Source organism: Oryctolagus cuniculus, chromosome 8 (assembly GCF_964237555.1).
Source record: "Oryctolagus cuniculus chromosome 8, mOryCun1.1, whole genome shotgun sequence".
Lineage (NCBI taxonomy): Eukaryota > Metazoa > Chordata > Mammalia > Lagomorpha > Leporidae > Oryctolagus > Oryctolagus cuniculus.
In genome coordinates this window covers 142,959,396-142,964,440 of record NC_091439.1, presented here as the reverse complement: position 1 = coordinate 142,964,440, position 5,045 = coordinate 142,959,396, and the positions used below count along the sequence as shown (strand labels likewise).

Here is a 5,045-nt window from a genome sequence, read left to right as displayed (position 1 = left end):
AATCATGCTTCAACTGTGGTTATTTTTCCTCTCCACTGAAGCCAGGAAGAAGAGAGTCCTGTGAAACTAATGAAATGCCCCTGGTGTTCTTAAATGATTACTTTTTGGACAGGAACTTCCAAGAAACAACACCACAGTCATAGTGAGCTTTTTCTGTGGTTGGAATCTTCTCTTTGCTTCCAGGAGTCTAAGGAAAGCCGCCTGGAGATCTCAGGGGAAGGCCACGTGGGAATGGAGAGGCATGCATCTCCTCTGGAAGCAGTTGTGTCTGTGAAATTTTTTGCTCATGGCAAATTTGACAGGTCTCTATCCATTGATAAAGAAGAGACCCATCATAAAAATTAGTAATGCAGAAAAAAAAATCATTGAAATCTCATTTTTTTCTGCCACAGGCAAGTGGAACAACATCTCTCACAGTAAAACAGACTGTAAAGAGTCTATCCAATATCTCTGGCTCTCCTCACATTCTAAGGACAGACCTTGGAGAACTTCCAGCTGCCTCTTCCAGAAAGGTAAATCAAGAAATAAATTTTTTTTTTTTTTTGCTAATAAAAAGTAGGAACAAATGGACAGGAAGGCTGGAGGTGAAGGGGTAAAGACTAGGTTAGGGAAAAAAGCCAGCTTATTAAATCCTTAAAAAGAGAAAGGAAGAAAGGAGGGGAAATAGAAAAGTTTGGTTATGTTCTTTTGGAATTACAATCTTATGCAATCTTTTCTCTTTGTATTAATAAAAATAAAAATGTTTAACAATTGAAAGTTCATTCCTTTATTGCATCACTAACTGCCTCATTCCAACACTCTATAAAAGCAGAATCCAAGGCAGGCATGGGTTTCATGGTGGAAGTGGCAGTGATAGCCCTATTTCTCTAATGTCAACCTCTGCACCCCAACTTCTGATCCAGCAAAGTTCTATACAGTACCCAGAATCAGCTTCATAAAATAAACCACTTAGGGCAAAAGCTCAGAAAAAATCAATGTCCCCATTATTCTTTGCCTATGAAGTCCTCATAAAAATTAGCATGCTGCTAAAGAAAATGAGGTTGTGGCCAAGCTATGTATAAAGAACATAGGGATGGCAAAGTCAGGAGGCAGTTTGGTGTTTTATGAGCACCCAAAGTGAACTGCAGATGATGGAAGGGGATGCATTACAGAATGGGAGCTGAGTAGGCAGCCCAGCCAGTAGTGACCACCAAGCCTTTAACCTGAGATTTGTGAGTATTTGTGAAGTGTACAAATGAGTTCTACCTCTAACAACAGTAATTACTTTTTCCTTAGGACACAAGGCAAAACACACTTTTTCCAATTTTTATCTGTTTTTCATTTTATTTGAAAGGTAGGAGGAGATGGAGAGGGAGAGAGATTTCTTCCATTTTCTGGTACACACCCAAATGCTCACAACAGCAGGCAATGTTCAGCCTGAAGCCAGGATCCTGGAACTCTATCCAGGCCTGGGTGAGTTCAGTTGATTCTGAGGACACACAGTCTTCAGTGACACCTGTCTTTATAAAGACACAGCTCAATACAAAATAAAACTCCCTACTCAGGACTTTTGAGATCCAAGAGAAAACTCAAATATTTTGCAGATGAATGCAAAACAGAAATCTGGAGACTTCTGTGAGCCAACAAGTTCCCTGCCTACCTGAGAATCAGCCTGGTCACCAGGGAGATCTAGGGAAGAGGACCAAGCAAAGCCACTTGGGACCTGTGCCCAGAGTCTTATCTCTTGAGTGAGCATAAAGGCAGCCCAGTCATTGGGCACTGGCAGTTTTGGACCACCTTAATCCTGAAGTGGGTACACAAACTAGTCAACTCCAATTTGGGCTGAGTTATCAGACTGGAAGTCTGGTCAAAGATTGTCACCCATTAAGGAATTTGGACACAGGAATGGCCAAAAAAGAACCATCAGGAGATGTGCACGATAGGAGTCAGAGTACTAAGTGGGTAATAAATGCACAGATCCTAGACCAAGGCAACAGGCAATGCCAACCTTCTCTTTTGTTGCAAAATATTCTTATTTATCTTAAAGGCCTTGAGAAACAGATCTGTAGACATCTCATGTGTAAGACAAACATGGATCATTCATAATTGGCCTATAAATATTAGCATTCTTGGCCTGATCAATAAGCCTCAGGAACTAGCTCAGGAAGGGGCAAGGAAAGGGGATCACTTCTGTCTCATTTCTAGGGAAGTACACATCCTCCATGAACTGCTTCTTACAAAATATTTCTCCAATTATCCAGGAGAAATACATCAGCTCTGAAAAGGCTACTTTTTTTTTTTTTTTCCATAGAGCCCAACACCTGTCTTGGGAATCACCTGTGATGCCAGGTAGATGGATAAGAAAGCCAATTGGAATCATCTACTAGAAGACAAGATACTTTACCCAAATCACTATATTTCACTCTACAGAAAAATGCAAACTGAATCACAAAGAACTCCAGTTGATCAATCCCCTGGTTTAAGCAAAGGGCATATTTGCATTACTCCAGATATGCAGGCCTCTCTTTCTGTTGTACCTTCATGTGGACTATCTGCATAGGGATACAGAGTGAGGGGGAGGCTGCAGCACTAAAAATGGTCAATGTTTCAATTATGAAACTGATTTTTAATTATCTCAAATTCAGTCATAAAAATTCTGCTCTAAGCAAGACACGCATAAAGCCAAGCTCACCCCTTTCTCAATAAAAATTTAATGCTAACTGCATATTTAGGAGTGTATTATTGCATTTAATTCCAGTACTTCTCTACATCTTATTTTTTAAGATTTTATTTATTTGAGAGGTTGAATTATAAACAGTGAGAGGAAGAGACAGAGATAAAAGTCTTCCATCTGCTGGTTCATTCCCCAAATGACTATAACAGATGGAGCTGCACTGATCTGAAACCAGGAGCCAGGAGCTTTTTCTCTGTTCCCCCTTGGGTACAGGGGCCTAAGCACTTGAGCCATCTTCTACTACTTTCCCATGTCATAGCAGAGAGCTGGATCAGAAGAGGAGAATCTGGGACTAGAATGGTGCCCATATAGGATGCCAGTGCCACAGGCAGAGGATTAATCTACAAAGCCACAGTACCAGCCCCCTACATCTTATAAGTACATCTTATCTATGAGAAGAAAACTGAAAAGTGAGTCTAGTATATCACAAATTATGTTAGAAATTATCTCTAATTTAAAAAAAAAAGGAAAACCCTATAATAGAAACCTGCACAAATGACCTGTGTCCTATTACTTTATCCTTTGGAATACTTTACAAGATTTCTTCTGGCCTTCCCATCTTCCCTTGTTCCTCATACCCTTTCAATATCACTGCCTCTCAGTCCCTGCAGCTCTCTCCCTTTGGAAGCAGTCTTGTGGACTGTCAATCATTATTTCAAAATGTATTGTAGGAAGGGCCTGAATGGCCTTCTAATGTCCCTTAAATATTTCCATAAAACAGATGATAGAGGGGCTGGTACTGTGTCCCAGTAGGGAAAGCTGCTGCCTGCACTGCTGGCATCCCATACGGGCACTGCTTTGAGTCTCGGCTGCTCCATTTCTGATCCAGCTCTCTTCTAAGGTCTGGGGAAGCAGTAGAAGATGACCCAAGACCTTGGGCCTCTACACCCATGTGGGATAACTGGAAGAGGCTCCCGGCTCTGGGCTTCAGTTCAGGGTGGCTCCAGCCATTGCAGCCTACTGGGGAGTAAAACAGAAGATGGAAGGTCTTTCTCCCTCCCTCTCTCTGCCTCTGCTTCTCTCTAACTCTTCCTTTCAAATAAAAATAATAATAATAAAAAGACAGTAGAGCATACTGGGAAATCCATTGCCTGTAATGCTGGTATTCCATATTGTGCATGAGCTCATGTCCCACCTGCTCTACTTCTGATCCAGCTCCTTCATGTGCCTAGGAAAGCTGCAAAGGATGGTGCCTGTGCTCCTACTCCCACATGGGAAATGTGGAAGAAGATACTGGCTCCTGACTTTAATCCAGTCCAACCCCAGTTGTTGCGGCCACTAGGGGTGTGAAACAGTGGATAAATGATTTATGTCTCTCTCTTTATAACTCTGCCTTTCACATAAATATTTTTAATTTTTAAAAAAATTTAACAAATAGCCCTAAATATCCTGACTTATCTTGACATGTACAGGAGCCAAGAAAGTTGCAGCTGACTTTATGTGGTGCCTCCTCAATCTGTTCTATAAGAAAAAAATATTTGTTTCTTTTGCTATCCAAGCACTCAAATCCAAAAGAAATAATACTACCCAGTACAGCTCTGTTTAAGGCTGCTCCTGCACTGAAGAAAAGTAAAGCAGCAAGGGGCCCCAACTCTGTGTGGCAGGGTGGCAGTCCCCTCCTCACTCTGCATCTGAGTTTCTGGTCAGAGATGGAGACAAAGGCAACTCCAGATACTGCAGTGGTACACAAACAGCCTCAATCACAGACACGCCTTGTGTGTGTGCAACAGAAGGAGAGCACAGAGCACTATGTAAGGGAGGAATACATTGAACACAAAAGGAAAGGATGTGAATGGACATAGCTAAGAATTTCCCCCACTCTGCTGATCATGATCTCAAGGATGTCCAGGCCAGAATTCCACTTCACTTTGGAAAGCCCACTCCTTGAAGTTTTCTCCACCTAGGTGTATTCTTCTGTGAGGAATTTGTCTTCCTGTGAGATGGCACCACCACAAATTGAAAACCATTCAAAAAGCAGAGTGATGGCTTTAATTCTCAGAGGTGAATGGACAACCACATCTATGAATTCTGCATTAAAAAATAAGCTTCCTTCTGCTCTAGGAATCTGATGTAGGTTTGAGCTAAAATGAGAAACACAGAGACCAGCTGGGTCTGTTAGGTGAGAAGAAAGGAAGCTTGATTTCCAGTTGTTACTTTGTAGCATGTTAGTTTTGAGAGGATTTCATTTTCCACTTCTACTTGAAGAAATGGAAAGGTAGAAATAGTGCCAGTCTAACACACGGCAGCTTTAGCCACTGATGACAGCACAGCTTGCTACCCAAAAGTGGCAGCCCAAATAAACTCAACAAATGAGAACCAAAATAAAACAGAA

At 41.6% G+C, this 5,045-nt stretch overlaps 1 pseudogene; it reads right to left on the bottom strand.

The window, feature by feature from the left end:
* Window positions 1–210: 210 nt before the first annotated feature.
* On the bottom strand, window positions 211–377 carry LOC138843306 (apelin receptor early endogenous ligand-like; annotated as a pseudogene).
* Window positions 378–5,045: the final 4,668 nt, after the last annotated feature.